We start from the raw sequence: 13,093 nt of genomic DNA, 5'->3' as shown, positions 1-13,093 counted from the left end.
TTCGATGCGGAAATAGCTACATTCGTACGTACCGCTCTCGAGGCCTCGGATCCATCCTCCGATCCTAGCCAAAGGTTGCAATGGAATAACCTTATCGGTGGCGAGATCATGCATTTCGTGGGCTCCTTGATTGAAGATATCGTCCAAAAGACGGAAGCTCGTGTTGCGGAGGTATAATTTTTGACCTTCTTGTTTATTTATTGTTTTCATTCACATGTAAATTTTGTTTCTTCTTTTTAACTAGTTTAATTAAACTTGTATCTAGGAAAACAATCGGCGTGCTATTGAAGTCGATAAGGATTACACGTCCGAGGATGAGACCTCCGATGATGAGGACTTTGATGATGGTGGCGGTGATGGCGGCGGTGATGACGGCGGTGATGGCGGCGGTGATGGCGGTGGATCATCCGATGTTGATTTGTCGGATTAGTTTATATTGATCGGTTTTAAGACTATTGTAATTTGATGGTTATGGGATGTAATATAATACGTTGTGATGGTTTTAAGACTATAATGATGTAATGATACGGTTTAATCCTCCGGTTATCGGAGTTTGTGAATGTTTGCGTTTGATTTAATTACTATGGTTTAATTATGAAATTTACTAGTTTTTGCGAATGATTTTGAGTAGTATAGTTTAATGATTATCATTGTTGTTTGTTTTGGTTGTTTGGTTGTGATTGGATTGGATTTGTGTATTGATTTGGTTTGGTATCCAGGGGCTGCAGAAAAACCTGCAATTTTTTTTAAAAAATCAGACCTTAAAACCGACCGACAATAGGCATAACCGACCACTTTTGACCATTACAAAACCAAGAAAACCGACCGTTAGGTGACATAACCGACCACCTTCTTCATAAAACCGACCGTCTCCTTTAGAGGATGGTCGGTTTTAGGACGGTCGGTTATGACATTTAAGTTAGCTTCTGAAATAAAACCGACCGATGTGCATACTTTGACCACGGTCGGTTATGAGTTCCAGTCAACTTTTTAAAAATAGACATAACCGACCGTCTTCTTTAGAGGGTGGTCGGTTTTAGGACGGTCGGTTATGAAATTTAAGTTAACTTCTGAAATAAAACCGACCGATGTGCACACTTTGACCACGGTCGGTTATGAGTTCCAGTCAACATTTAGAAATAGACATAACCGACCACCTGCGGTCGGTTATGACTCTGTGACGTGGCGACACTTGTGCACACGTGTTACCACGTGTACACAGTAACCCCACAATTTAGTAAAATGACCAGGCACTTAACCGACCACTGTGTTGGTCGGTTATGTGACTTAAACCCGACCAAAGGTCATAATCGACCAGGCTAAAATCGACCACCCCTGGTGGTCGGTTATGACCGTTTTAACCGACCGTTTTGCCTCTTAACCGACCGTTTTTGACGATCGGTTTTGTCCTGTTTTCTTGTAGTGACTTGAATGACTAACTACTAACAATTAGAAAACAAATACATATAATAAAAATTTATTCGTATTAATAATTATGATTTAATAATATAAAATTTTAATAATAGATATATTATTATCTTGTGAGTACCAAATTTGATAATTTTGGTACTTTAATATTTCAATGAAACATAATTTCACTTATGAATAAACAATATATACTTAATATTATTTAATATATGTAGTTATCCTTAACAATATAATTTTTTAAGTATTACTTAATTATTAACATGAAGTTATTTTTGAAATCAAATAATTATGTTGGAAGAATAAAAGGAAGAGTAAAGACGGGAGAATCAAAGATAAATGATTTTGAACAATAAATTAGTAGAGATTGTTAATCTAATTGATTATATGAAAAATAATCAATATAATCAATGACTCGTCGTACATATTTCACTTGTTTAATAATGCAAAGAATGTTAATTATTGACAAAAAGTTGTTTTTAAATAAAAATAATTATCTTTTTCAATATAGTTTGTTTAATATTACTTAATTATTGATAAGAAGTTGTTTTTGAAATTAAAATAATTATCTTTTTTAATATAATTTGTAATATCGTTTCTTTAAAAATATTTCTCTATTTAATAAAAGTAAATTGATACTTGGATGGACACTAAATTATAGAAAATAGAGTATAGAAAGAATAAAAGTCAATTTATGTTAATAGTTGAGATTTACTAATATTATAAATTTTTAAAAAAATATAATCATGATAATAGAAAACAAATTATCTGTAGAATATAAGTCAATTTATGTTAATAATTAAGATTTGATATTATAAAATTTTAAAAATAATTATATAATTACCAAGTTAGAACCAAAATTGATAATTTGATATTTTGAAACTTTGTGTTGCAACAAAATACGGTTTCTCTTACTAATAAAGAGTATAAATTTAAATATAGGTTCCATTCAATTTTTTTGAGTTCGGTTTCAACTAATACCGTACGAAACCCAGGAAGTCAGTTCAATTTAAATTTTCGATTTTGATTATGTTTTCATTGATTTTTTCAGGTTTCAGTTGGATTTTTTATTTTTTGCTCTCCCCTAGGGTCGAGCATGACAGCACAGGTATTACACAACAAAGTTATAGAAAATTGAGCAGAAGAGTGGATAACGTACAAAAAACAAAGTCAAACAGTTAATTAAATTTGATAGACAAAATGCTCAGGTAGACAACATATTTAGGTACAGCATCTTCACCGGGACGTGTATACCAAGCCGTGCAACTCACCATACGGCTATGTACCCAGGTCATCGACATGCCGTTTTAACAATGATGAACCCATTTTAAAATGTAAAAAAAACGTTGAATTTTGTGAGAATCTAATTCAGCACATGAATCTAAGCGGTCTCAAAAATGCCAATCAGCTACCTAAACATTTTTCCGTTTATATGTATGAAATACCTATAACCAGTGCGATACACTGTTTGCTCGATTATTTTTAACACTCGTATAATTTTTAATAATGTATTCCCTCTACCCTCCTCGATTCTTTACATTGGGGGATGAGACTCGACACACTTTAATGCTCTTATTAAATGTAGTTGAATAATTTTTTTAATTTTTTTTTTCTTCTAAATAAAAATATAATATTTAAACTTTTATACAAAAAAAGAAAATTATAAAAAAAATTACAGAGATATACTTTATAATTGCCTTAAAATGCATGTCGAGCATGTGAAAAAACTGTAAAGAAATAAGAGGTACGGAGGTAGTATTTTATTTTAAATTTATTAATTTATTAATATAAATTTTCAGTAGTTGAAAAATAAATTAAATAAAATAATATGTTATAATAATATATGTTTTATGATAATTTGACACCTGACTGAAAATAAATAATATAATATAATATATTGTTCACGGGAATCGAACCTTGAACTTATTGTAATTGTTAAAATAAAGAATATAAAAGTTTAAATATAATACATTGTTGACGGGATCCGAATCCTGAACTTATGAGACCAGTTTAAATATTAGTATAATATTATTTTATTATTACATCCAACAGTCCCTTCTATCTGTCTTTAGATCCGACGGTTATTATTTATCGTACCGGACAATCAACTAACTACCAAATAGATGGTGTTGTGCTTGTAATAATTTTTGGGTTGATGAAAAAACCAAATTAAAATCGAATAGGAATCGGAACCAGGATAAGCCAAAGAAAACCAATCCCAAAAAACCGATCCGAAACTGTAACTGAAAAATAAAATGTCGAACCCGTTTAAATGGTTGGGTTCGGTTATATGTCTCAACCGAACCGATAAAATCAAACCGAACCAATTATTAAAATAATAATTAAATAAAAAATATTGTACATATATATATATATATTTTTTATAATCAATATAAATTTTAAAATTTAATAAATATATTGAAGTTTTGAAGAATACATAAACTGTCACTTCTATATATAAATAGAAATTAGGCCTTGAATTTTTTTTACAGATGGTTCATACAGAGTCATTGAAGTCCCATAAATAAAGAAACATGATCATGTACAGGTAAACTGTTCAGGTTATGCTGTACCCCCCCTTACACAGAGTAGCACAACATTAAAACCTATTATTTGTGTTAAACTCCACTCTTGTATTAATTATTATTTACGGAGCATGCGTATCAATTTGTCTCGTTTATATATTATTTTTAATTTTTATATTTATCGATTTTATAACCGAAATCAATTCGATTATAATCGAACTGGAATTTTTTTAACCGAAACAGAATCCGAACCGGCAGTTATACGGTTGTTGATTTAATGAACTGAAAATCTATGGCTGCAGTTTCTGTTTTATCCAGAAACCGAGCCGAACCGACCTATACTCTACCTTAGATTGTATAGTATATAAAATTGTTAAAAATAAAGAATATATAAATAATAATAGAATATAATTTTATTATTCGATCCAATATTGCCATGTATTTGTCTTTAGATCCGACAGTTGTTATTTACCGCACCAAACAACTGTACTGAACAACGAATCAACTACCAAATATAGGGTGTTCTGTTTAGGGATGGCAACAGGTCGGATTCAGATCGGATATTGTAAAATCTAAATCGAAATCCAAATATTTTCGGGTTATCCAAATCCAAATCCGTCGGGTTTCGGTTCGGATCAGATATTTTTCGGGTATCCAAAATTACGAATAATGTAGTTAAATTTAATATTATTTATACATATAATATAATATAATATAGAATATAGATGTGTACATATATAAATTGCACTTGATTTTTGAGAAACGATATTTAAATAATGTGCCCAACTGTAAAATTTTATAAATTTTGTTTATTTAGATTGACATCCAGTTTTTAATATTTTTTGTACTTGCTGTATATATGAAAATTATATCAATTAAAATGTGTCAAATTCATATATTTTAGTATTTATCATCTGCTAATAGGTACAAGACAAACGTTCAATTTTTTTAATTTAATTTTTTTAATAATAATATTGACGATAATAGAAGATACATCTTGTGTTAAAAGACTTATCTCACTATTTTATATTTTGAATATTTTTAGTCGTTATGAAAGACTTATCTCACTATTGTGCTTAAAATAGTCTTCTCAATCATGCACCTAGTCACTTTGCAAAGAAAAAATATGCTCAAAGTGGAGCTAATGTTTTTAAAGGCTAATCGAGATTAAAAATAAATTTTAACATTTATACTAATTAAGAGAGTTAAAGAATACAATATATGTGTGTACTGTGTATATATATACTCGTGTTTCCCTCCCTTTCTATCATCATCACCCTATACAATATACAACACAACAGTCCTCTTTAATTAGCCTTTTAATTGCTCCTTACAAATGAAGCATGCAAAGACAGTGATGACGCCATGGAGTCGTAAACCTAAGAAGTTCTTGCAGAAGATTGTACGTGTTTCAGTAAGAGATCCTGATGCTACTGATTCTTCAAGTGATGAAGAGAGTAGGAATCTTTGTAGGCGTAAGGTCAAGAAATATGTTAGAGAGATTAGAGTCGAAACCGAAGTGGTTCCAAGCAGGAGTAAGAAGACTTTGAGGAATGTTCATGAGGGCGCATTTAAGGAAAAACACAAGACCATGGCAGCTGGAGCTGGGAGAAAATTTCGAGGTGTTAGACAAAGGCCGTGGGGAAAATGGGCTGCGGAGATCAGAGATCCAGTGCAACGAGTGAGATTGTGGTTAGGGACTTATGACACTGCAGAAGAAGCTGCTATGGTTTATGATACTGCTGCTTTAGAATTTCGAGGTCCGGATGCTATAACTAATTTTTTCCATCCAATGCCTAAAGCAAAAGAAGAGAATGATCTCACTTCTCCGACTTCAGTTTTGAACCTATTTGAAATGAAAGCAGAAGAGTCTGAAGCTGAAAAATATTACTCAAGTGATCAGTATCTACCGACGGACATTTCATGTTCAGATTATATGTCTGATTTTCGGTGTAGAGAGGCAATTTGTTTTCCCAATGAACCTATTTTTTCAAATAATGATTTTTTGAGCCAAGAATATTGTGACATTCCATCTCCATTCCACGGGGCTTGTCTCGCACTTGGGATTCCATTTGACGAAAATAAGGGAATTGAAGATATTGAATTTCCAGTTCTATTAGAAGAGAAGACTAACAAGGACGAATTGAGTAGCAATGATTTGAGAATTTCGTATGATACCATACATGGAATTGGTTTACCATTGTCATCGGAAGTTGATGATTACTTTGAAGATACTTTTATGGAGACTTTAAGCGCGGATCAAGTTGATCCATAATATACTTATATGTGTTGTTTGTATTTGCGGGGTGATTTAAAAAGTTTTTTAATTTAGATTTTTTTAAAATACCTTATAAGTTTCATATTCTTTTTTACGAAAATGCGGTCCAACCTGACATGTAAATTTTGTAACCTCATGTGGAGCAAGTTTCAACCTATCCTACAACCTCATATGCAATTTTATCTGTATTTTTTCAAAAAACAAAAAAATTGAAAACTTGAATATTTTTGACAAATATCCTTTTTTGATAAAGTTAAAAACCAATATTTTTTAGGGTTCCATTTTTCAAATAAGCACTAGGCGGTAGATTGTTACGTGCAGTAATCCATAAGTAAGTTTCCCCACAAATCTAACATTGTGGGTTATGTATATACATAACTAGTTATAGTAATTACTATCATTTCTTGAAACCTTAACCTTAAATTAATACTTAGAAGGCCATAGCAACATTAACTAATTTTCTCACACATGATCCCATTTTTTACTACAATAAAACAAGTCTAAATATAACTAGACAAATTCAACGCTAAATTTGACCCTAAAAGATTAACCTTATATACCCACGTTCTCTTAGAACAACTCCGGCGTCAATAAATTTGTTGCCCACTTCTCACCTAGGGCAGATAAACATGGATCTGGATATGTATAACTTGGATTGAAAAAACGATCACATGTCCTCTTTGGTGGCCATTGCCCACCTGTTCTGGCTAGTATCTCAACACAATATCTAATCTTTTTTAACACTTGTTATATTATAAAATTGTCCATCAGGGGAACCAAACATAGATAACTATAATTTTAAATTAGGAATCGGGGCAATAGCTTTGGAATGAGATTGACCAATTTTAAAAACAGATAACTTTTGTTTAGGTGGCAAGTCCGTGGGGCAAAAAAATAAAAACTTGGCCAAGAGTATTGCAGTTGCTCTTAGAGCTCGTTTAATGTCTTCCTTATAAAATTCTGCAACAATATTTGTAGAATGACCATGACATTCCGATTATGATGCGCATCAAGCTGCTCGCCCTACCACTTATTCTTTTGTCAATGAAGACACCTCCTATTTTTTTTATTTGTGTATTTTCTCCACTCATATACTTTATCATATTCCTTCACGCCTTATTACCTTGACGCAGTAGAGTTTTTTTTTTCTGCCGAGGAGAATTGATGCACGAAAAGTCGAAAACCCATTAAGAAGCGGAAACAAATTATGGCCTCAATATTTTGAGTTTTGGAAACCTGAGTTTTGGAAACCTATGATTGAATACAGATTATATAATTATTAACTATATTAGTAATGATCTAGCAAATTAGGAATAACTATCTTTCTAAGGTTTATTTAAAATTAGGATAAATTATTTTGGATTATTATAAGTATACATTCATTACCTTAATCAAATCAGAGTATTATCATGAGAAGTTGTGATTTATTTTTTCGTGCAAGAATTATTTTATTACAATATCGTATGTTTAACTTAGCCTCGGTAGACGAAATACAATGAGATCTCATCCTTATCAATTCTAAAGCTGTCAAATTATGCAATAACAAAAAAATGTGACTCTAATACCCGAATTATTTCATGGACTATACTATCATATATTATTAGTTTATCCAAAAATTATACTCTCATATATAATCATTTAATCAAAAAAACTAGAGTATCAAATATTAAGACCCTAGCCTGATAGCACAAATAAACACTAAACCAAACTCAAGAAGTATACAAGCAAGTTAATAAATCAAATAAGTTAAATTATAAATAGGAAATCTAACTCACCACATATATCACGTGGAGAGTGAGTCCCATCACCAATTTGACCTGTTGCGGTTTATTGTTAATATAAATTTAGTTTTTATTTATAACAATATTTTTGAAAAGAAAAGACATATCTAGATTTAAAGGAATTTGTCCCAAAATTTTACTTTTTAAAGAACTGTTAGTTTTTATATTAATTGTTTATCCTACTTACGAAAGTTGTCTACTCATGCACCTAATCATATAAGTTGCAAACTAAAAAGATGCTCAAGTCCAATCAATTTTTGGGCAAGATTCGAGAAACTTAAAAAGTTATATTCAAATCCAAATTTTAAAGACTAATAGAGATTAAAAGTAACTAAAGAAGTTAAGAAAATCAACCTATAAATACTAGTCTTTCTTTCACTATCGTCACCCTGTAAAGAGAACACCATTATACATATTAGTAACAACACAACACACGCACACACTCTTGTATGTATGTAAACTGGGAAAAAATAGAACTTCTATTATTCAAACAATGTAGTGTACAGACTTATATAAAACTAGTAAATGAAAGCTATAAAATAGGAACTAATTCTAAATAGATTCTCCACAACTCCACTGCTATTATTTAGCTCCTAAAATCATGCTAGTGCGGGTGACTAATTCCACACCAACTGACATATTATTTGAATATGTTTAGATTAAACAAAATCCAACACATTCCCCCCTAATCTAAACATGTTCCCAGACCTCAGCTCAGACAACCGCATCAATATTTTCGACACCGATCACCTTCCTCATTTCTTCGAATTTAACTTTTCCCAATGCCTTAGTTATAATATCTGCTCTTTGCTTGTGCGTAGGTACGTACTTGACCACCAGCTTTCCTCGTTCTATGCACTCGCGAATGAAATGAAAGCGGACATCAATATGCTTACTTCTTCCATGTTGAACTGGATTTTTCATCAGCTCCATTGCAGATCTATTGTCCACATGAAGTATGACTGGTCCAACTCGTTGCCCAGAAATTTCTTCCAACAGTCCCTGGAGCCAGATGCTTTGACAGGCTGCGGTTGTAGCCGCCATGTATTCTGCCTCGCAGGATGACAATGCCACTACTCTCTGTTTTTGTGAAGCCCATGAGATCAAGCTTTTATTTAGATAAAAACACATCCCACCTGTACTCCTCCTGTCTACAACATCACCAGCTAGGTCGCTATCTGAGAAGCCAATCAAAAACTTCCCATTTCTCTCGTTCTTGTACACTAACCCATGATCGATTGTGCCCCTCACATATCTCAGTATATGTTTTATTGCCTGTTGATGCTTGACAGTGGGCTTTTCCATAAAACGACTTGCTACACCTACTGCATACGATATATCTGGCCTAGTATGCGTCAAATATCGCAGACTCCCAACGATGCCTCTATATTCAGTTGCATCTACTAGCCTACCACCATCGTCCCTGTCCAACTGCAATTTATATTCCATAGGATATTTACATGGGTTACAGTTCAACATACCTGTCTTTTCCAGCAGCCTTTTGGCGTATGCAGATTGCTTCAACGTGGTGGACAAATCTGTCTGACTAACTTCTATACCCAAGTAAAACGACAGCAAACCCAGATTACTCATCTCAAACTGTTCACTCATCTGTAACTTAAACTCCTCAATTTCACGCTTGTGTGTGCCTGTCACTAACAGATCATCAACGTAAACTCCAACTATCACTACATTTCCTCTGTCGAATCTTGTGTATACAGCCTGTTCATGCAAGCATCTCTTGAAACCTAGCTCTCTCAAACACTTATCCAATCTAGCATTCCAGGCCCTAGGCGCTTGACGTAGTCCGTATAGTGCCTTAACTAGTTTGTACACCTTTTGTTCTAGTCCCTCCTTCACAAATCCCTCGGGCTGAGTTACGTATACCTCTTCTTGAAGTTCACCATTTAAAAACGCAGATTGTACATCGAGATGGTGAACCTCCCAACCTTCCTTTGCCGACAGAGCTAGCAACAATCGAATCGTGTCAAGACGAGCTACAGGTGCGAACACCTCATCATAATCAATACCCTTTTGTTGCACATAGCCCTTTGCGACTAAGCGCGCCTTGTGCTTCACTATGTTCCCTTCTGGATCCTTTTTCAATTTAAATACCCACTTCAGTCCAATGGATCTGTGTCCGGGTGGCAGGTCTGTAAGAATCCATGTGTTGTTTCTCTCAATTACATCAAATTCCTGCTTCATCGCGTCCTGCCATTCTCCATCCTCTGCTGCTTCTTTAAAGGATGTTGGCCCTTCTACCTTTAGTAACATCAGTTCATCAATCATATCGAAAACCTCCGTCTCGTTGTAAATTTCATTTAGAGATCTGTAGCGTCTGGGTTCACTACTTCCTGCACTACTTTCTGCAGAGGGCATATCTGTTGTCTCTCCCGTCGAATTAACTGCAGCACCTGAAGATTGTTGAGCTGATGACTGTGACTGTGGTGACTGCAGGGGTGTTGGCTCAGGCTCTGTTTCAGTGCCATCTCCTGTATCCATGGGACAGCTCATCTCAACGTACTTACCGGGAAAACTCACCTCGTTCACTTGCTCTTGTTCCCACGACCAGAATTTGTCTTCTTGGAACACCACATCTCGACTTACGTGCACCGCCCCTGTTTTCGGATACAGCCTATTTCCTTTCGTACCTGGTTCCTTACCGAGATACACAACCAACTTACCACGATCGTCCAGTTTCTTTGTGTGTATCGAGGGGACCTTCATGACTGCTGTACACCCAAAAATTCTTATATGTGACAAATCTGGTTTTTCACCATACCATGCTTCATACGGAGTTCTGCCTTTCAATATACGAGTTGGTAGACGATTTAGTACATAAATCGAATGTCGCACTGCCTCTCCCCACATAAACGCTGGCAGACCTGATTCCTTCAAAATGCTTCTAGTCATAGCCACGACAGTTCGGTTTCTGCGCTCAACCACCCCATTTTGTTGAGGGGTGTAGGGGGCTGTGTAGTGCCTCTGGATACCAGCCTTTTCGCAAAATTCCGTGAACTCCTTCGAACAAAATTCCCCGCCTCGATCCGTCCTCAGTATTTTAATACTTCTTTCAGCTCCATTTTCGACCAAGGCCTTGAATTTCTTGAACATTTCGAATGCACTGCTCTTCTCCTTCAGTAAGTACACCCACATCTTCCTGCTATAATCGTCGACAAATAACAAAAAATAACGATTACCTCCGGGTGTCATTGGCATGATGGGTCCACAAATATCAGCATGTACTATCTCCAGTGTCTTTCTCGAGTTGAAAATTGCTTGGGACGGGAATGGCCTGCTGGACTGTTTCGACATCAAGCACCCTTCACACTTCTTCAATGGTTGTATCATTTCTGGAATTCCCAGTGCCATTTCTTCTTTCGACATAAGCTCTAATGCTCGAAAATTGACATGCCCAAGCCGAGCATGCCACAACCATGTATTCTCTTCCAACTTCGTGAGTAAACATGAGAGTTTGCTCTCCTCAAGGCTAATTTTATACAACCGATTTTCGGTTTTTTTCACTTTCATCAGAAGCTTTCCATTGCCTTCGTAGACCCACAAGTAATCTCCCTCAAGTATTACTCTATTTCCTGCCTCCGATAATTGGCCCAGACTTATAATGTTATTACACAGATTAGGAATAAAATATACCTCCTGTAAAATTCTTTCCTCGCCATTTTTACACTGGAATGCAACCGACCCCTTTTCTTGAATATTGACAGTAGATCCGTCCCCGAACTTCACTCTTCCGGTCACACTTTCATCAAGCTCTTTGAATTTTCCACGTTGTCCAGTCATATGATTACTTGCCCCGTTGTCGAGGTACCACACTTGCGAGTCTCTTTGTCCCTCGACGTTTGTACAGAGTTTTGGAATGACCGAGTCCTCCTTCAACAACATTGATTTTGCTTTTATTATTCCTACCTCGGCAATCAACAAGGCCGGCTCATCCTCAAGAATTTGTGAGAGGTTTGCCTCCTTTTGCACCTCTCTTTCTCTTCTTGGCTTACGACACTCTACGGCATAATGCCCATATGCCTGACACTTAAAGCATCTCACTCTGCTTTTGTCCCTTACTCCGCGAACTCCATCTTTCGCACGGTACTCTTCACCACTTCGAGTCCCGTTTCTATTGGTCCTCTTTAACCATTCCTCACGAGTCAGAAGTAATTGTCCCTCGTTGCTCTCTCGTTTCCTCCATTCTTCCTCAGTCAATAGAAGTTGTCCTTGATTTGTTTCTATTGTTCCTTTTAATCTCTCCTCGTGAGCCTTCAGTGACCCAATGACCTCCTCGACTGACATTTCTTCCACCTTACCGAACTGTTCGATCGCAGAAGCAATTGGGAGGAATTTAGAAGGCATTGCTCTGAGTAACTTCTTAACAACATAAACTTCTTCCACCGTTTCTCCCAGGGCTCTAATGTTGGTCACCAGACTGTTCAGTTTCAGGAAAAATTCATCCAGCTGTTCACTTTCTTTCATACACATAGTTTCGAACTCGCACCTAAGGGTCTGTGCCTTCGCCATTTTCACCTTATCAGCTCCCAACGACATTGATCTGACTGCGTTCCAGGCCTCTTTGGATGTCTTCTTTTCTGCGATGGACAATAGAATGTCTTCAGGGACTCCTTGGTAAATAACGGCTAGAGCACGCTTGTCCATCTTATATTCGACTGCTGCCTTGGGGTCTTTAGGTTCAATGGCCTCCCACACGCCATGGGCTTGCATAAATACTCTCATTTTGAGAGCCCATGCTGTATAGTTCGTCTTTGTTAGCATCGGGTAGCTCAGGCCGATCGAGTTCTCTTTGGCTTTGTTTGTTTCCATCTTGACGCTGTTCTGGACCTAGTAATCTCCTGTGCTCTGATACCAAGTATTAGTAACAACACAACACACGCACACACTCTTGTATGTATGTAAACTGGGAAAAAATAGAAGTTCTATTATTCAAACAATGTAGTGTACAGACTTATATAAAACTAGTAAATGAAAGCTATAAAATAGGAACTAATTCTAAACAGATTCTCCACAACTCCACTGCTATTATTTAGCTCCTAAAATCATGCTAGTGCGGGTGACTA

Source organism: Apium graveolens, chromosome 4, assembly GCF_009905375.1.
Source record: "Apium graveolens cultivar Ventura chromosome 4, ASM990537v1, whole genome shotgun sequence".
NCBI classification, from domain to species: Eukaryota; Viridiplantae; Streptophyta; class Magnoliopsida; order Apiales; family Apiaceae; genus Apium; species Apium graveolens.
Note: the sequence above shows the minus strand (reverse complement) of the source record.